This window comes from Balaenoptera borealis (genome assembly GCF_965194805.1).
Source record: "Balaenoptera borealis genome assembly, chromosome: 14".
Taxonomy (NCBI): domain Eukaryota; kingdom Metazoa; phylum Chordata; class Mammalia; order Artiodactyla; family Balaenopteridae; genus Balaenoptera; species Balaenoptera borealis.
Genome location: NC_138875.1, coordinates 73,512,358 through 73,533,137, shown reverse-complemented (window position 1 = coordinate 73,533,137; position 20,780 = coordinate 73,512,358). Strand labels below are relative to the sequence as shown.

The window sequence follows — 20,780 nt, the reverse complement described above, 5'->3', positions numbered from 1 at the left end:
AATGACACAGTTCTCTAACCTTTTCCTAGAAATGTGATCACAGCAGTTTCACCCACATCCGACACCAGCAGCAACTGCTGGAAGGAACTTAGAAGAGGAATCAAAGAGCCAGCAGCAGAACGCTGCTCTGGGCCTTCACACGGAACAGGGCCAGGGCTGGGGTGTGGCGGGGAAGAGAGGGCTGCTGCCTGACCCCCATCAAAGCTGGCCCCTGGCAGGGGCACGCTTATTCAGACCTTGGCACTGATGGGCCTGACTTACCCTCCATTCACTTAATGAGCACCACACTGTGCTTATCAGATCATCTTAAACACCAAGAGGAGAGTGGGGCAGTCAGGAGTTCAGGCTTGGCCAAGGCCCTGCCATCTTGGGGTCGAGCAGCAGGGGGAACCCCGGGACTGGAGGGGCAGCAAGCAGCAGCTCCCCAGCACCTTCCCGGGCTGGGGGTGGGTCACCCCCGTTTCCCTGAGCAGAAGTAGCCTGCTTTAAGGCTGGGGGTCCACATCACTCTGGGGACCCTGGGAACTTCAGCCTGCTGGTTGGGGTCCAGGGAGCTCTCCTCTGTAGCATCCCCTTCTGAAAGCACAAAGTTGCTCTGCTTGGGAGTCCTGCGCCCCCAGGCACTGCCAGGCTATATGGGCAAAGCTAAACACCTGTCTTTGGGGGAGGGGCATCAGCAGGGACAGCTGGCACTGCCTCCCTCCCCCACCCCATGGGGCGCTGGGGATTTAGGTCAGAGGACTGCAGTTGGAGGTGGGGGAAGTCTGCTTTCACCCCTCCACTACCCAAAGGCATCCAGCCTCGTCCCAGGTTACCACGACCCCGCCCCCTCCGGCCTTGGGTCAGGACAAGTCGCGTCGCCACGGCAACCGCAGCGACGTCAGAGGTCTGGCAGTGACGTCACGCCGTGACCCCACTGGGGAACTCATCGTCTCTGCGAACTCTTTGTAGGAACGCGGCGGTAAGGTGAACCCTGCTACAGTCCAGCCTCAGAGGGCACAATCCTCAACGCAGCCACCTGCATGGTCGGGACACTACGTCCCCCTCTGAGCTAATGTCCCTTGAAGATTTCAGAGGCTACTCGGGAGAAGCCCAAGGTGTCCCATCCTGGGTGCTCCCCCAACCCCTCTAAGACGCGAGAACTCCCAGGGAATTTTCGGATGATTGAGCTGCTACCTTTGTCTGTTGGCTTTAGGGGTGGGGTGACCTTTCCTCTCCGGCATACGCCCCACCCAGGGCTCTGCCGGAGTCCTCACAACGAGCCCCCCGTGTCCACTCCGGCCGACAGGCCGGTCTAGACAAGTTGTGCGCTGGGGGAAAGGGGCAGACAAGGGCCACTGCTGCTTCAGGATCCCCATAAGCCCAGGGCCTCTTTATTTCCAATCTGGCTGCCCCGACGCCAGAGGGTGCCCCCAGCTTCACCCCGGAACCCCGCCCCGCGGAACTCACCTAATCAGCCAGGCCGTCGAAGGGCACCAGGTCTCAGCGGCTACGACTCTCCGCTCGCCGGGTCGCAGCCATGAAGAGGTGGCAGAGGCGGCAGAGGATGCCTGAGGAAGCCCCCTTTGGGGGCCGATGCCTCTCTCCGGGTGGGAAGAGACGCTGTCGGTGTGGTCTATCCAGGCGCCGGCCCACGCCGTCCGAAGTCGGGGGTTGGGGTTCTCTCGGCTCAGCGGGGGTCGTGCCCGCCCGGGACCCGGGCCGCGCGGGCGCTCAGGCGGCGCATCCTCGCCGGGGGCCTGTGCTCACAGCGTCCGGCGGGCGGCGCTGCGCCTCCCCTCGGGGTCCTGCTCGGGGCTGCAGCTCCCCGGGGCGCCCTCTCTGCCCGCGCCAGGGGCCCGGAGACCACGGCTCCTCTCGCCGGCCCCAGCTGCAGCCTGTCTTTGTTGCTTCCTCTCGCTCGACCGCCCGCCCGTGGCTTGCAGCCCCCCGGTTCGCCCGAGGGTGGGGGGGGGTCGCCTCCTCCGAGGCTGCACGCACCTGCAGCGGCCCGACTCTTCGCCGGGCATGCACCGGCCCCCGCAGGTTGCAAAGAGAGGCGGCGAGAATGCACCGGCCCCTCCTCCTCCTGCTCGGAGCCCCGGGTGTGGGGGGAGGGGAAGCCGGAGAGCAGCGGCAGCCGCGGCGGCGGCAGCGGGCGGTGGAGGCTCGGGTGCAGCCCCGGGGGCCTCGGCGCCGAGAAATGGTCCGGGTGGCGCTGGGCGGATGTGAGGACGGCCCGGAGGATGGTGCACTGGGCGTTCGAGCTCTCGAGCTGCAGCAGGGGCGGCGCGCGCCGGGCTCTCACGCGCCCATGGCCCCGGGCGGCGCGTGGGGGCTCCCGGGGCCTCAGCCTCAAGCCGCCTAGCGCGCGCCGGCGCCTCGCCTCGCCTCGGGCCCGGGTGCCGCGCGCCGCGCCCCACAGGCGGCGTGCCCGGCTCTTCGCCTCCCCCGGGTGCCGCGCGCAGCCTCTCGGCGGAGCCGTCAGCCCTGCAGTCCTGCCCGCTGCTTCGCTCCGGTCCGACTGACAGGCGCTAGCGCCCGCAGCCGCCGCCGCGTCTCGCCCCCTGCCCGCCCCCTGCGGTCTGGCCCAATCAGCGGCGGCCGAGAGGCGGTTACCAGGGTGACGCGGCGCCGCGTCCTGCGGGGGGCGGAGCCGGGGGCCGCCACGCGCGCTTTTCGCGGCAAAATTCAAAGGCCGGTAGGGCGGCTCTCCAACCTCCTCCCCCAAGCTGGGGCGAGGCGGAGCCTGCCTCGCGAGGACTGCAACTCCCGGCATGCAGCGCGCCGGCGCTGGTCGTAAGGGCCCCAACTGGGGGCGCAGGGCATGCTGGTACTTGTAGTCCCTTTGTCGGGAACGAGGGGTGGAAAAATCGGCATCATTTTATTGAGCAAGTATTTGGTAGCACAAGCTAGGTGCGTTGTCTTCATTGTTTCACTTAATTTTGGAAACATCCCAATGAGGAGTTTGTTAAAAATAATAAAAGTAATAAAAGAAGCTAACACATGTAACCAAGTGTTGATACTTTACCTAAACCTCACACACAACTCTGTGAGATAGGTATTATCACCCTCATTCTACACATGAGAAAACTGATATAGCAGGTACTATCATTATACTCCCAACTTATAGAGAAAATTGAGGCTAAGAGATGTGAAGTGACAGTCCAGAGTGTTTTGCCTCAATTCATATTGTTGGCAGTGATTGATTTTGGCATCACAGCTGAGATCTGTGGAGCACTAACTATATAACCAGGCCTCATGCTCATTGTGAGTTTCACCTCACGGGATCCTCACCACACACGTGGGAGGTAGGCACTGGTACCCACCGCCCCAACTTAATGGATGGGGAAAATGAGGCACAGTATCACCTGGGGTTTTTGTTTTTGTTGTTTTGTTTTGTTTTGTTTGATACTTCATTGGAAGTTTATTTGCCCTGCTTTTTTCTTTGGGGTCCAAATTTTGACTCCATCAAACTATACGCACCTTGCCTTTTACTTTCTAAGCAGCTTAATAGGTTCTCATTTGTTCTGTCTGATAGCCCGCAGGTTGGCCCATTTAGCAGTCCCATTTTACAGCTGGAGAAATTGAGCCCTGGGAGGGATATTTCCCTCAGTTGCCATGTGTGCATCACACAGCAAGTTGGGGAGGCAGCTTTCCAGGAAAGATCTCAGGATCCCTAAAGAAATGCAAAGCAGCAGCCAGAACTCCTCCCACCACACTCAGGCTGTGTCTGTGTGACCCTCACCCCCAACCCACCCCATACCCCCCAGTCCCACAAAACCTGGGCAGGATTCTAGCCCTGGCCTTGTGGCCTTGACATTTATCTTCATGACTCTGTGCCTCAGTTTCTTGTCTGTGTATCATAATTCCTACCTTACAGGTTTGGTGTGGGGGCAGAGTGAGTTATTGCCTGGAAAGGACTCAGAACACAGTAAGTGCTCAATAAATGCCAGCTGTGGTCATTCAGATGTGGAGAGCTCTGGAGACCCTGGTGAATGTACCCAGTGGGAGGAGCTGATTATAGCTGGGCCCTAGCCTACTTCCAGGAGCCAACCCACACCTACCCAGAGCCTGGGAGAGACGCTGGCGGGGAAGCTCCAGCGCTGGTCCAAGTAGGCCACCCACTGCCTTATCTAGGACAGAAGCTGGCCCTGTTTCAGGCTGCCTGCCACACCCCCCGTTCCCAGCATCTCCCTGTCTCTGTGCCCCACTCTGTTTCTCCCCGCTGCCCCACCCAAACCCCCGGGGCGGGGGGCGGGGGTTGTGATGGGGGAGGGGATTCACCTGGAAACATGATCTGGCCACCAGCTGCTTCAGCTCCTGGGCCAGCCGCCAGAGCTGCCAGTGAAGTCTGGTTGGGTTGTCCAGGCGACCTGCTGTGTGGACCTGGGCGTGAAGAGGTGGGGAGAATGCTTGGTGGACCCAGGCCAGGTGCAAGGCGAGGGACAGCGACAATCAAAACCCTGGGAAGAAAGAGAGAGCAGAAAGGGAAGATGGCGGCAGGGAGCCACACCAGAGCCTTTGCAAAGTTTGGGATTTTTTCTGTCGTAGGTTACCATGACTTGACACCTACTATGTGCAAAAGCGCATGCTCAGTGCTATTTATATCACATATTTCTACCTCCTTTTACCCTCACAGCAACTCTGTGAGGTCTATTCCATTATTATCCACATCTTACAGCCAAGGAAGGCCATGCGACTTGCACAAGGTCACACGATGACAGATTGGGGTCCCAACCAGAGCCCCTGACCTTGATTTATTGTGCTCTGTGCCAGCCTCTCATTGACTGGGTGTGACCTTGAGGGCAAGTTTCTTCTCCTCTCTGGACCTCAGTTTCCTCTGCTATAAAGGTTGGGGCTTATAACCCAGCCCTGCCAATCAGACTCTGGAGCTGGCAACCCATCTCTGTCTCAGTAGTTTCCAAAGATCCCCACACGATTCCAAAGTGCAGCCAAGGGGTTAGATGATCTCAAAAGGCCCCTCCATCTCTGAAGGTATGTGAGTCCATGATGTGCTAAATGGTGGCATTTCAGGCAGCAGCAGGCTCAAAGGTAGCTACATAGGGAACTCATCTTCCAGGTGCCCCTATACCCTTCCAGGCAGGTGGATGTCCCCACAGATGCTCAGCCTCGGACCTTCACTTATGCCCCATACACAAGCTCAGTGTATACACAAGCCCATACCGTTCCCCACAGCCCACATCCCTGAAGTCAGACCCTTGTACCATTGCCCCTTGGCCCCCCAACTCTCAGCCTTGACCCAGCCTTTCCTTGCTTTTGGTCGTGTCCAATAACTCTGCATTATGTGAATGGAGACAATGTCAAGATGGATTTGCCACGGTCCGTAGAACCAACAGGCAGGTCGGCCCCTGAACATTGTGTTGGCTCCAGCCAGGGGTCCAAGAGGCCCCAAGGGGGAAAGTGGACTGAGAGCACCTCATTCCTCATGTGCCCTGTACGCCCCTTACACTTCAGCCTTGTTAAAATACCTGTACATCCTCCCAGGTGTCTTCCTGGCCTCCAGGCCTTTGCCCAGGTTGTCCGCTCCATCTAAAATGTCCTCTTTTCCAAGTAGGTAGTTGATGCTTGCTCCTCCTTCAGATTTCAGTTAGGCTGCCACCTCCTCCAGGAAGCCTTCCCTGACTACTGCTCTCCAGGCTGGAGTGCTTCCCCTTTCATAGATGCACCCAGTCTGTGTTATAATGGCCCACTTTTTTGTCAGTCTTCCCCACCAACCTGAGGGCTCTGTGAGGTCAGGGGCTGCATTCAAACTGCTTTATCCCCAGCATGGGCCTGACATACGGTCAATGCTCAATAAAGGTTTGTTGAATTCATCTCTGAATCAATGGATGAATGTGGCCCAGGTTTCTGTTTTGTTTTCTTGTAGAGGGGGAGCAGGGAGAGGAAGAGGGAGGGCAATCAGACAGGCTGGATTTGAATCCTAACTCTTCAGGTGACTAGCCATGTGACTCATCTGCTCTGTGCCTCACTTTCCCATCTGTGAAATGGGGTTAATTGCCACAGCGGCACTGCTCAAGAGACCTGGAGCCTAGTATTTTTGCTTCCACCCTCCCACGTATGTAAGGTTAGTCATGCCTCTCTCACTGAGGCCTGATCATTCCCCCTTTAACCCTACTCATTCATTCATTCATTCATCATTTCCTAAGGGCCTGCCCTGTGCAAGCCACCGAGGATTCAGCAGTAACCCAGACACAGTCCCTGGCCTTGTGGAAATCAAGTTTCATGGGGGACAGACAAGGCGACTAGCAGTTATCACCCAGGGTAACAGGGAAGGGAAAAGCACAGAGCAGGCACCTGACCCAGCTGGTGGGCTAGTGATGGTGGAAAGAATGATCAGCTGTCCTGGAAAAATGAGTAGGAGGTAGCCAAGGGGAGAGGCGAGGGAAGAGTGCTCCTGGCAAAGGGAACTGTCAATGCAAAGGCCCAGTGTCCCAAGTGAATGTCCTCAGAGTGGTGGTGGCTCAGAGGCTGAGCTGGGGCTGGGGAGGGAGGCGAGGAGGCTGAGACTGAGCCTTTATCCTGGTAGGGGGAGCAGGCCTGGCCCAGCCTCCCTCCCCATCCCCCAGGTGCCTCACCTGCCCTCATTGCTGTAATCTAGGCCAGAGCCTGGAGGGAGCCGAGCCCCCATTGGTGCACGCCATGTAGGTTTTTCAGAGATAATTTAATCAGAGCTATTAATAAGCAGAAAAGAAAGAGCTCTTTATGCTTCTTCTGGAGAAAAGGAGAAAGAAGAAGCACGTGTAACCTTGTTACTCACCCGGCCCTGCCCCCCATCCCCAGTACCTGGAGCCTCTCTCTGGGCCAAGCTTTGGGGGGGATGGGGCAAAGAGGCCAACGGAGGGGGGCTGAGGAGGCCCAGGCAGCCGCAGGGACTGGCATCCCCAAGCTCCCGGACCACACCCCACCCTCACATCCCACCGGCCACTTTGGCCTCCTCTTGGTTGCTTGAAGGTGCCAAACTGCTTCCCACCTCGAAGCCTTTGCATGAGCTGTTCCCTCTGCCCAGACCACTCTTCCTCTGCTCTTTACTCGGCTGGCTTATTAGCTTAAATGTCACCTCCTCAGAGAAGCCTTCCCTGACTACCCCCATCTGAAGTTCTTCTTCCCAGAGCACCTCCCTTTTGCTTTTCCTTTCCCCAAACTTATCACTGTTGGCAACTCTCTGAGCACTGTGGGTTGACTTGTTTATTTCCTGTCTCCCTGTCTAGACTGTCAGCTCTGTAGGGGCGGGACTCTATGTCACCATCTTCACTGCTGTGTCCCCAGCACCTTGTGTAATCACAGACGCATACCAGCTTCTCTGTCAATATTTGTAGATGGAGTTTGGGGAGGGTTCGAGGGGCCTGGGTTGTTGGGACGGGAAACAGGAGGTGGTGGGGGTCCTTCCACTTGGGAGACCCCCCGGAGAATCCAGGAACCATGAAATGCCCCCCATCCCTTGTTTCACTACTGGGGATCAGGAGACCCCGGGGAAGGCATTCGCCCAAAGTTGTACAGTAAGTTTGGGCCAGAGGTGGGACTTGAACCTGGAGCCGTTTTGGGAGCACAGAGTTCCATATGAGTCTCATCTCAAATACCACCTCTGTGTTGAGGAGGATTCTGAGGTCTCATTCAGGATTAGAATGGAAAGAACACTGTGCTACCATTGCGTAGTGATGTCTGCCAGAGTCAGGGTTGGCTATTCCTGTGCATGGAGTTTGAAAGGGCACTGGACTGGGAGTCAGGAGGCTTCGTTCCTTCAATCAGCACCACCATCTTATCACATGACCCCCTAGACAAGCCAGCCAACTTCCCTGGGCCTCAGTTTTCTCATTTGAAGATTGGGACTAGCCCTGCCTAGCTCAAGGACCGTGATGAGAAAATATGTATAACATTTCCAAAAGCCTAATGGGCCCTTTATAAGCATAATCAATGATTATTATTGTAAAATATAGCAACAATAATAATAATAACATCCATCTTCTGAGGCCTTGCTATGGACCAGGCACTACCCCAGGTGCTTCTCATGCGTGATCTATAAGCCTTGCAACAAGCCATGAAGGGGACCCACTGGCCTGTGTTACAGGTGTGGACCCTGAGGTGGGGTCAGTGGCCTTGATCAGGGTGGCACAGAGCTCTTGAGTGGGTGAGACTAGGATCTGAGCCCCGGTGGGTGTCTTTGCACGAAGGCCTGCTGACTTAGCTGGAGGCCTTAACAAACCAGAAATGGTTGGAGATGGGAGTAGTCCTGGCAACCCCCCCTCAAAGGCGACCCCCCTCTCAACAAGGTCATCTCTGCTCTCTGGCCAGCTGGGCCTGGTTCTCCTGGGCTCTGAGTGACAGTGAGATTTCCAGGGGATTAAACCCAGCCCGCCCCACCTCCCCTCTGGCCTGGCAGATCTCCTTTTGTACGAAAAGTTATTGACTTACCAAGGTTAAAATACACTCAGCGCAGGCCAATAAAACAGGGGCACCGCCGCATCCCGGCTGTCATGTGCAGCCTGGTTTTCATGGCAACAGGCCCTCTTCTGAACATGAAACGGTTCAGTTGTGCAAAGTTCAGGCGTTACATAAACAGGGAGTTAACAACAGCGGCAGAAATCAATGTCTGGCCAGGCATGGCCTGGGGAGATAGCATTGATTGGGCCCTTGTTGTCGATGGGCTGGGTCCCTGCTTCCTGCCCGGTCGCCTTGGGCTCCCTCCCGCAGCCCCAGCCCCTGGCTCAGACCCAGAGAGCTCCAGGAAGGTGCCTCCTCCCTTGCCCCAGAGCCCCCTTCTGGCTGGGATCCAGCAGGGAGGGGATCTGCTAAGCTGTCTGCAGCTGTTCTGTAAACCATTGTTGCTCAGAGACACCATTCCATTCCTTAAAATATGTTCACGCCATGGTTGATGGAGAAAGCATCCCTTTGCCTTTTAAGCCATCCTGGTAACAAGGAACAATCCCACTGCCTCTATGTTTAGCCATAAAAACCACCCATACATCAAGACGTGACCTAATGGGGTCAAACAGACCAGGATATGAAATTAAACTGGCTGTGCAGCCTTGGGTAAGTCAGTTCGCCTCTCTGAGCCTCGGCTCTCTACCTTCTAAAATGACAAGAATAACAGCCCCAACTTCATGGGTGTAGGGATTTAGAAATCAGGGGACATGTGTGAAGCCCCTAGCTTAGGGCCTGTGTCAGGAAGCTAATGCTCTGTGTCTCTCTTCTGTCACAGATTCCAGAAGACACCCTGGCAGAGCAGAAAAGGGCAGGGAACTAGAAACTGATATTTGGGTCCAAATCCCCTCTCCACTGCTAGCTGTGTGACCTTAGGCAAGTCACTTCACCACTCTGAGCCTGGGCATCCGTTCCCTTATATGAAATGGAGAAACTGCCTTTGCCAGAGTGAAAGAATGAAGTGAGCTCACCCACGTGAATGTTCTGGGCACACAAAATGTGCCTAGTAAAGATCTATCACATCCTATCCTTCCTCCAGTGTTCCAACGTCACATATACCCTCCCTCCCTCCTAAATGGAAAATCTCACGGGCTTTCTCTCAGGAAAGGGAGGGTTCGAGGGGAAAGAGTTGTCTGTTTCATTTACTGGAAGGCGCTGAAGGACAGGGAGCTGGTCTTGTTCATCTTTGCATGGTCAAGGGTTGGTGCAGAGCCCAGGTATACAATAAGAGCTCAATACATGTTTATTGAGCAAAGTTAAACTCCTCTGGAGAGCTGGCTGGGCATGGGACAGCATGGAGACAGGGGATGGTTAGGATGATTTAGGGTGGCCGGTGGGGCTTCCAGCCATGCTGGATATGGCAAAGATAGCCAACCCCCTGCTGAAATTCATAGCCCCTTCCATGGGTGAAATGAGAGAGCCCAGGGAGAATACGTAGCTGGGGATGACATTTCCAGGCATGGCTGAATGAGTAGCTTTGGCCAACGAAATGTGAGCAAGCATGATGTGAGAAGTGAATGTGCCTTTTCTCTATAAGCTTTCTCTTCTGCCGTAAGGCAGGTGATCGACCCTTCTAGGTCAAGGCAGGACCAAAGATGGATGAAGCCTGGGTCCCTAAATCACTTGAGGAAAGTTGTCCACCTGTGGACCAACAACACAGGCTCTGAACTGTTAGGTGAGAAATGAACCTCTGTTGAGATATGCCACTAAGATGCTGGGGTCTATTTGTTACAGCAGCTGGTGTTGCCATCATGAATTTGCAGGGCTTCCCAGGAAGGACTCAGAACCACCCCTGCCCCCAGCACAGTCCTCTCTGAGTCATGGCATTTTGCAGAGCTTCGAGGGTGCCCTTATTTGATAAGGGAAGTACAGTAAAATATTGTTGGTAGAATCTAGATGGTGGATATTTGAGTGTTCATTGTAAATGTCTTTCAACTTTGCTGTAGGTTTGAAATGTTTCATAATAAAATGATTGAAAAAATATCTATTCCTGTATTTTCAAAGTCTTTCTAGGAACCTTAGAGTTTTAGAAAGATGCCTCAGGGACCACTAGTAAGTGGTGGGAGTGGGCAGATGGAGCTGGAAAAGTTAGAGCTCTGGGGTCCACACTTTACCCCTCACCCCGCCAACTTCAACCAGAGAACATTCAATTTCATCTCTTTTTCCTCTCGGAGCTCAGCACATGATTTAATTTGAAAAAAGCTCTCCACTGTTCCAACAATAAAAGGTTTGAAAACCACTGAGTTCAATCCTCTCATGTTGCAGATGGGGAAAGTGAGGTCTAGAGAAGGGGAGGGACTTGCTCCAGATTACACAGCGAGCCAGTGGCTGAGCAGGAATTCAAACCCAGGTCTCCTGGTCCCCAGGACAGAATTTTTCTCCATGGCTTTCTGGAGGGTCTCTGGGGTCTCCACCCTGGGGGCTGCTGGGAGGCAAAGAGGGAGGGTTGGGTACTAGGCAGGTGCCTTCACACCCTGTACCCTCCAGCCAGAGCCCTCTGCCTTTAGCTGTCATATATTGGGTTCCAAGGTATTTGACCAAATGGTTCTGCAGGTGGGGAGAGGCTGTTTGGGAGGTGATGGGAGAACACTGGACAGCGTTTCCTGGAGCAGCACCATCCCCTTCTCTCTAGCTGTGGTGGGAAGATGGATGGGGGGAGCCAGGGCTGGGACAGACCACTCAGGAGTGATGGATTTGGTCCCCAACCAGAAGCCTCCAGGGTCATCTGGGGTCATGAGCAGAGGTGAGAGGTCACCCAGCTGGGGCAGGTGGGTCAGCAAGGGACAGGGACAAGGAGTCAGCTTAGAGGTCCGAGGGCTGGTAATGGAAGGGGTGGCGTGTACCCTAAGCCTGGAACTCCTCTAGTACTAGTATCATTCATTCATTCCATGACCCCAGGGTGCCAGGTCCTGGGCAGGGCACTGGAGGTGCCAGGATAAACGGGCAACATTCCCGCAGGTGGGGGCCAGTGGAAAATAGAGAACAGTGCCATCTCACCCCACCCCTAGCAAACGACCAGCCATATGACTTTGGGCAGGTCCCATCACCCCTCTGAGCTTCAGTTTCCCCATCCAGAATATAAGGATAATTGTAGTTCCAAACTGAGAACGTGTGTGACACATTTGGCACAGAGCTTGGCGGGGAGAAATGGTGGTTCTCTTCCTTAGGCTTTCAATTAAAAGAGAAGAGAAGGTCTCCCTTACCCCATCTGGCCTGTTTCCGGCAAGACAGGTGCATGGGTTTGAATCTTGATCCCACTTATTAGCTGTGTGATCATGGGCTAATCACTTCCCCTTTCTGAGCCTTGGTCTTAAAATGAGCATAATAATAATAGGAATGGCTTTATCTAATGGTTATTAGGTTTCATTGAGGTTTCAGTGAATTAATATATGAAAGCATTTAGACCAGTGCCTGGTCCAGAGCTAACACTCAGGGAATGCTAACCTTTGCTATTAGTGCTGTGATGGATTCTGAGTCTATCAAACCAGTGATAATGTTACTGGTGAATACTGACCTAGTGCTAGTGGAGGACTTGCAGACCCTCTAAACCCAGTCTGTGCCTGTGTGCCAACTCTGGCTCATCCAGGGGAAATGCCTCGAGCACTGGCTTGGGTTAGTTTTGCTACCCCATCCAGGTTCAATGAAAACAGTGCTGCAGTTGATTAGCAATGCCTGCCATGGGCATGGGAGGGGAGAGTGACAGGAGGCATGCCATCTATTAGCCATTCCTGGCCCAAACTCTCCCCTTGCACAGATGCGAAATGAAGGCTCAGAGAGGGAAACAAGACTTACTCAAGGCCACACAGGCAGTCACAGACAGGGATCTTGCTCCTGCCTCCCCGATTCCTTGCTGAGCCCTGGTCTATGTCATTTCATCCTGTGGAGAAAAGTCATTATTTCTCCATTACATTTCCCAGTCTGTTTTCTGGAAGGGAGTTAATTGATTTAAACTTTTCCAGGATGATTCTCCCTCCTCCTCCACTCCCCTGGGCCCCCGATTCTATTACTACTCTGCCTCTCGGAAGTGAGTAGGTGGCATCTGCTAGGCCAGGCACAGAAGTCTCTAGGTGGGGGCCTCCAAGCAGGTGTGGAGAATGTGGACCTTGCCTGGGGCTGGGTCTTCTGGGGACCTCCACTTCAGTGACAATAACGTGTGTGGTGTCACTTATCCTCAAAGCGGCTACCGTTTGTGCTAAGTGCCAGGCGCAGCTCAGAGTACACTGGCTCTTTGCATCCACCCAACATACAGAAGGGGAAACTGAGGCACAGGGATGGTCCCAGAGCTGAGATTCAAACTCATGACCACCTGGCCCCCAGTTATTTATTCTTTACTATTAATATCACTCCTCCTTGGCTCTGTGAAACCAGGTCACCCCAAATGCCCTCTCAGGTTCTAACTCCAGACCTTTGAACTTGGCTGAAGGGTGATCACTGACACCCATTCGATGGATGAGGAAACTGAGACCAAGAGTGGGGAGAGAGGCTGATCCTGAGTCACATAGCAAGAGAGGCCAAGGCTCTGTCCTTTGTCTGCCCCTACGGGGAAGAAGCAGGACAAGAGAGGCTCAGAGCGGGGCTGGCCACAGCGGTCCTCCAGGCCGATTCATCTTTCAAGCTGAAATATTTATTTACGCACCCCATTTAATCGGGATATGCCATAATTGGCGGCAGATCTGTGCCTCCTGCCTGTGGTGTTATTTATTTCAGGTTCTGGGCAGCCACTTCCGTGGGCCGTGTGTGCACGGGGCCTGGATTTCAATCAGGTGGGGCCCGGCAGAGCTGTCCCCAGGGACCTCACGGCAGTGATGCCCCCCTTGGAATGATAAATGAGCCCGCAGACAGCAGAAATGCTGCCCAGCTGCTCTGGGGGGCTGGCATGCGTGGGGTGGCGAAGGGGGTGTTGTCACCAATCCCAGGATCCTGTTGCCGAGGAGCTCCCCCTCCCCCAGTGCCAGACAATAACCTGGCATTCTCCAGCCCCAGGAAGAAACATACAAGCGAGATGGTATCATGTGGGCCCGCTGCCGTCCTGCTTCTAGAATCCTAAGGCCAGTAGGAACTTGGAAGGGCTGTCTGCCCCCTGCCCCTATTGCTGTCTCGTGAAAGTTTTTATCTCAGCATCTCTCAGCCTTGACTCTGGGGAACACACTCTTTTGCTCACAGCTCCCGTGGCTGGGAAGTTCCTTCTGCTGTCTCACTTTAGTCAAGGTAAAAGCATTTGCAACTCTGTCCCCTAGGTGATCCCACAAATGACACACTTTGTCACTGTTTAGAAGCAGGTGGAAGATACAGGAAGGGTGGAGAGTGTGGGCAGGGGTTCTTTGGGTACTGAAGGGAGTGGAACAGAAAAAAGAAAGCTAACCTTTATTGAGGCCTCCTGTGTTAAGACCTTTATCTGAGTTTGGGTGAGGTTTTTTTTTTTTTTTTGCTGCATCGGGTCTTTGTTTCTGCACATGGGCTTTCTTTAGTTGCGGTGCTCAGGCTTCTCAATGCAGTGGCTTCTTTTGTTGCTGAGCACGGGCTCTTGGCGTGCAGACTCAGTAGTTGTGGCGCATGGGCTTAGTTGCTCTGCTGCATGTGGGATCTTCCCAGACCAGGGATCGAACCCGTGTCCCCTGCATTGGCAGGTGGATTCTTAACCACTGCGCCATTAGGGAAGTCCTGGGTGAGTTTTTTAACCTCTCGGTGCCTCTGTTTGCTCAACTGTAGAATGGGAATGATACCAGGAGCTAACTCCAGAGATTGCTATGAGAATTAAAAGAGTTAACACATGCAGAGATCCTAAAAAGTACCCGACACACAGTAGGTGCTCAATAGTTGTGCACTATTGTTATTATTTGGTGATTAATTCTTACGTGAGCCTGGCAAGTCAGATCCCCACCATTTTACAGATGAGGAAACTTAGGCCATCCCTTGCCCAAAGAGGGGCGTCATCATCATTTTCTAGATGAGAGAACCGAGGCTTGGGAAGCCAGGGAGCCCTCAGGGGCTGCCCCCAGCATGGCTAGGGCTCTGTGGGTGGTGCCCCAACCCTGAATCTTCCTCTGGAAAGTGGAGACACAGGTACTGACCTCCCTGGGTGCTTTGGGAATCAAGTGATGGCATCTATGGGAGGTATCCAGTGTGGGCCTGGCAGGGAGAAGGGCCCCGTCTGGTGTTTGAAGCCCATTCTCCGGCCACAGAGGAGCTGGGTCCCGGGGTTGGCTCAGAGGCGCTTGAGACCAATGTTACGTGGGTCACGAAATGATCACAGCGAAGCGGGCACAGCTCCCGGGGCTCTCCTGCCAATTAGGCCAGATGCCTGCAGGGGGATCCCATTGTCCCTGGCCTAGTTGGGACAGGGTTTGTAGCTGAGCCTCCCCCAGGGACCACTGCTTCCAGGCCAACTGCCCTAATGAAGTCAGTGAGAGATGTGGCTTTAACAGGTATGTGAGGGGGCACTTCACCTAGGTCTCATTTTGCAGGTAAGGAAACTGAGACTCATCAGGGAGAGGTGACTTGCTGAGGGTGCAGGCTGTAAACCCTGGAGACTCTGGGAGGGCCCCCGATAAACAGCTCCTTGGACCACCAAGCTGGTCCAGATCCAAAGTGTCTTTGTTGGGTGACCTCGATCGAGTTACCCAACCTCTCTGAGCCTCCCTTGCCTCAGGTGCCATGATGGGAATAATATCTAGCTGGGGATAGGGGTGAGGGGCACGGTGGCTGTGAGGATCACATGCTGCTGGACACACCTGCCGCTCAGAGGATTCTGATCTAGAAACAAAGGAGGCTTGTGGGAGGGCCCCTTCTGTGTCTACACCCTGTGCCTTCTCACATTTCCCAGGCTGTTCCCTCTGCCCGAGATGTCCTTCCTGGCCCCCTTTCCCAGGCTAACTTCTACTCATTGTTTGCGTCCCAGTTCAATTGTCACCTCTACCGGAAATCTCTCACTGACCCTCCTCCACATATAGGTTGAGTTCCACTTCTGTGCTCCCTGACATGTGGCAGGGGCTAATAAACGTTTGTTCAACGACTGACTCACTCCCTGAGTGATGGAACCAGTGAGTGAAATTCACTAGCACACTGCTATGGCCTGAATGTTTGTGTCCTCCCCGAATTCATATGTTGAAACCCTAATCCCAAAGTGATGGTATTTGGAGGTGGGGCCTTTGGGAGGTGATTAGGTCATGAGGGTGGAGCCCTCAGGTATGGGATCAGTGCCCTTATAAAAGAGACCTCAGGAGATCCCTCGCCCCTTCAGCCATGTGAAGACACAGTGAGAAATCTGCAACCTGGAAGAGAACCCTCACCTGACCATGCTGGCACCCTGATCTCAGACTTCCAGCTTCCAGAACTGTGAGAAATTGATTTCTGTTGTCATAAGCCACCCAGTCTCTAGTATCTAGCAGCCCAAACAGACTAAGACACGTGCCCACCTCTCCTGGTTCCCCAACCCTAATCCCTCTTCTCAGAGAACACGGAAGCTGGCAGCTTGGGTGGCAGAAGCTAAATTTGAATCTCCCATAACAGGAGCTGCACAGATGTGAAACCAGGTTCTCAGTTCTGGGAGCACATTTGCTTTGTCAGGAATAGCTGGGTCGGGCGGGTGCTGCTCAGGAGAAACCATCTCTGGGCTGCCCACCTTTGGTGCCTACGGGAGCAGCAGAAAAGGCTGATCTGGAATCAGCCAGGCCTGAGTTCCAATTCCAGTCCTGGCACAATCTAGCTGGGCGACCACAGGCAAATGCCTCTACCCTGGGCCATAGTTTTCTCATGTATGAAATGGACTCGCCGCCATCCTGAAGCTGCCACGTGCACTTAGGGGAGGCCCTTTGATGGGGCAGGGGGTTTCACACAAGCATAGTCTGTCCTACATCCTGGCCTCCTCATTCAAGGGAGGGCCCAGGCTCCAGGTCCCAGTGTGCTGGGTTTTAGGAACCCTCATCATTTGCCAATTCTGTCTCTCCTCCCCCTTCTATACTGATGCTGAGCTCTCCCTCCGGAAATTTCCACTGTGAGAAGGGCCCAAAGGATCCACTATCATTTACTGAGCACCTACTATGTTCCAGGGCCTAGATATTCTTGCCCTCACTGGATCCTCCCCTCTGCCCCCATTTTACAGATAAGGAAATTCAGGCTCAGAGAGGGAGGGCAGGGGCCCAGGGGCACGCATCTGGGAAGTGCTGGACACAGGATTTGAACTCACATTCCCACCCCCCGGCCCCGGCTCTAGAAACAGCCTCTCCTTGGGTGATGGCTCATGGCCCCTGTAACTGCACAGAAAATACCCACCTCCCAACTGAGGCCCCGCAGATATGAGGGTAGAAGGGGAAGTTATTTTGAGAGGAGTGGGAACCAGACAAAGAAAAGAAGCCCCCCCTCTTTTTTATTAATAATAATAATTATTATTAATCTGCCTGATTAATAATAATAATAACCCACGTGTTGAGCCTTCACCAAATGCCATGCCACCTAGGACTCCCAATGACTCTTTTAGGACATGGTCGAAAGGTATCCCCATTCTACAGATGAGGAAACTGAGGCTCAGAGAGGTGAGGTGATTTTCTAGGAGTTGCCCAGCTTGGAAGCAGCAGTGCTGTGATTTGAACCCCAGTAATGCCAAAGCTCCTTGGCCAGGGCCCTTGCCCAGGGATAACCTCCGGAAATGTTTGTTGATTGACCGATTGAAAAAATGAATGAGAGAAGAAATGATTTAATGAATGAATGGTCAGCTCTAGGATGCCTACAGGGGGCGGGCAGGGGGCTGGAGAAGAGACGCCAAGTCCAACCCCACCCTCCAGGCCTGCCTCCTGACCTCCCGCAGGGACTTCAATCTTTGGTCTCATCAGGGTTGGGGGTGGGTGGCCAGCCCGTGGGGCAGATCAGGACTCCCCCAGCCTCTGTCCTGCCCCCAAATGCTCACACTCCTTGTGACTTATTGTTAACTTTACAAGTCCCTTGGTTTTTATGAGGGTTATTTATAAAGCTTTGGGCTTTGATCCACAGCATAAAAAAGCAAACTCCTGTGTCTGAAAATGTCACTGGGGATTAGGGGAGCCTTTGAAGTCCCCTCTCTCCAGGCAGCATCCGCCCAGCTTCCCTTCCAAAGGGCCTCCACGCCTGGGAGCCCTGGCCAGGCCCTAGGGGCCCTCCTTTGGGGTGGAAGCGGCCCCTGTCCAGATGAGTGACAGGTAGGGGTCCCCTCCCCTTGGAGCACTCTGCCCAGCCGGGCACTCTTCCCAGCTCCAGGCAGAACTGGGCCTCCCTGGTCTCCAGATGTTGCCAACATCTGTCTCTCATGTTTATGGACAGCCAGAGGCAGCTATCTCACGTCCCTGAGCCCAGCAGTAGGGACTGCGGGATTTTAAAAAATGGATTATTATTTCTGGCTTATTGGGAGGGAGGGGGACAGGGAATGTAGATAGGCAGGTAGGGGAGAAAGCTCTTAGCGGGGCAGGTGGCTATCCCTTTCCTCCTAGCCCTGGGGTCTAACCTTCCACCCTGCCTGGTAGGGAGGGACCCCTCATGTGTTTCTCCCTTTTTATCAGTCAGGTGACAGCTGGAGTGGTTTAGGCTAGCTCATGGGGGTGGTGGAGAGAGGGACCCAAGTAGACAGTCCAGAGAAACAGTGTGTTCCCTGCTCCCCGCCTGGCTCTCCGGTGAAGTGAGGCCAGAGGGAAGAACAGGATGACCTTGCTTGGCTCCTCTCAAACATTCACAGGGGCCTGACTGCTTCTAGGAGGTTTTCTCTCTCACTCTCTGGATCTTGCGGGACCTCCAAGCAACTCAGTAGCCAATAGCAGGTGAGGAGGTGAAGTCCCAGCTTGCCTGGTCTCTGAGCTGTGTGATCTTGAGCAAACCCTTGCCTTCTCTGAGCCGCCCTTCCCCTATTTCGAAAACAGGGAGCCTCATACCATGCAAGGCTGTGTGGGGATCGAAGCAGGTCGCTCCTGGGAGCACATGGGATTCTCGGCGACCCTCCAAGGAGCAATGGTCCCTTCTGCCTCCTTCTCCAGACTCGGCTTCCGTTCTTAAGGCTCAGAGGAGGCAAAGCTAGGGCCCCAGGGGGAAGAGGACTTGGCCAAGGCCACCTGCCTGGCCCTTTGCCCAGCTTTCTCCTAGACGAAAGGCCTGGCCTCAGCTGGTGGAGGAGGCGGCCACCGTGATCATCCGCGGCGCGGGCGTCACGCCACCTCCTTTACCTGCACCTTTAAAGGTCACCGAGGAGGGATGCGGCTCTTCCCTTCACAGGGCTTTAGGGGGGAAGGCAATAAAGTGGCAGGAGGCGTGTGCAGGGCAGGGGGCTGTGTGTGTGAGGGTGAGGGGGTGGGACCAGGAGAGTGGGAAAACGGGTGGGTGGAGGCGGGGTCCTGTGACCTGGGACACGAACAGGTATGCCGGGGAGTGAACTGGTGAGCAAATAAACAAACCAGGTCTGCTCATACCATGGAGTACTACTCAGCGCTAGAAAGGAACGAATTCTTGATACAAGCAACAACATATGTGAATCTCAAAAAAAAAAAAAAACCATATAGCTGCACCTGCTTTGCCATCTGCCTGCAAAGCTTCCTCCCTCCCTGCCGCCTCCCCTACCTCTTTATCTGGCTAAACTCCCCCTCATCCTTCAGAGCCAAATTCAGAACACTACACACCGTACGATTTCATGTGTATGAAATTTTAGAAAAGGTAGAACTATAGTGGCAGAGCAGACTGGTGATGGTTGGGGGCCAAAGTGTGGGGAGTGGGGATTGACCACAAAGGGGTCAGGAGGGAAATGCGGAGGGTGATGGAGACGTCCTATAGCTGAATCTGGTGGGTTTATATGATTGTATATATTTGTATACTGATTGCATGCATCTGTATATACTTGTATACTCATCAAACTGCACACTTAACATCAGTGAATTCTGTTGTATGTAAATTACACTTGGACAAAGGCTAAAAAAAATTACAGTAAAAAACCCACATGCAAGCAGAAGACAATTCGCCTTTAGGGAAGAATGTAAGACCAAAAAGTAAAGAAGTAGGGGCTTCCCTGGCTGCGCAGTGGTTATGAATCCACCTGCCAATGCAGGGGACACGGGTTCGATCCCTGGCCCAGGAAGATCCCACATGCCGTGGAGCAACTAAGCCCGTGAGCCACAACTACTGAGCCCGTGCACCCAGAGCCCGTGCTCCGCAACAAGAGAAGCCACCGCAATGAGAAGCCCATGCATCGCAACGAAGAGTAGCCCCCGCTCACCACAACTAGAGAAAGCCTGAGCGCAGCAACAAAGACCCAACCCAGCCAAAAATACAAACAAATTAATTAATTAATTTTTTTAAAAAAAGGAAAGAAGTAAAACTCTCTACCTTCATATCAACTCCCCAGAAGCAACAACCCAAGTGTGCATTCAGACTTTCATTCCCTCACTTACTCAACTAATACTGACTACCTACTATGTGCTACACACTGCTGTAGCTACTTTTAACAATCGTGTGTTTGTGTCTAATTCTCTAGAAACAGTTTCTAGATATACTTTGCTTTTAGGTAATTGTGAACATGCAATAGTCTATTTTGCACATTTTTCACCCGCCCAACAGCCCAGCCTAAGGAGAGATGGGGTGAGTTCACACTTCATCCATGCTTTTTAAAGGCTGTCCAGGAGTTCACTGAATGGATGGACCAAATTTATTAACCTGCCCTCTCTTGACAGACATCCCACTAGGCTCTGCATTTTTAAAATATCACACACAGAGCTGCAGTGAACATTCTTGTGCCTGCAACTGGGCTTATTCACAGGGTATATTCCTGTGGGTTGAAGAATATTTTTCAAAATTTCAAAAAAATTTAAATCTCTCAAGTCAGCCCTCTTCTTGACATTTGGGTGTGTTTCCACCCTTTTCAGAAAGTGAACCCAAATCTTCACATACGCCAACAAGCTGCACCATCCTGCCCCTACCAATTCCCCTTGGCTTCATCTCACCCTGTGCTCCAGCCACACTGATCTCTGCCCTACCACAGGGCCTTTGCACCTGCTATGTTATCCACCTGCAAAGCTTCCTCCCTCCTCCTTGTCCCCGTCGCCTGGCTAAACTCCCTGTTATCTTTCAGAGTTCATCCTACAGGAAGCACTACCTCCTCCAGGGAGTCTTCCCTGATTGCTCTGACTGTTAACAGCTTTCAGAGACCCCATTGCTTTCCTTCAGAGCACTGATGTCCATTTATAAAGAAATTTGTTTCTCTAGGATCCTGTGAACAATGCCTGTCTCCCCACTAGATTGTGAGCTCCACAGGGCAGAGATGGAAACTTGGGATGGACCCTGGGACCAGGATTGGTGTGCAAGGGATTAAGGAATCGATCTCAGGAGAGATGAGTAAGAGCATGGGGGAAGCAGGA

At 53.7% G+C, this 20,780-nt stretch overlaps 1 protein-coding gene across 2 annotated transcripts in view; it reads right to left on the bottom strand.

Moving 5' to 3' along the window:
- FAM222A (family with sequence similarity 222 member A) overlaps positions 1-1,590 on the bottom strand; it is a 56,023-nt gene extending 54,433 nt beyond the window's left edge. The window contains exon 1 of one of the 2 annotated variants that reach the window (XM_082354496.1): positions 1,450-1,590. The gene's annotated coding sequence lies outside the window, so the exon portion shown is untranslated. The remainder of the gene's footprint in view (positions 1-1,449) is intronic. The other variant, XM_082354495.1, reaches the window with a different exon arrangement.
- Positions 1,591-20,780: the final 19,190 nt, after the last annotated feature.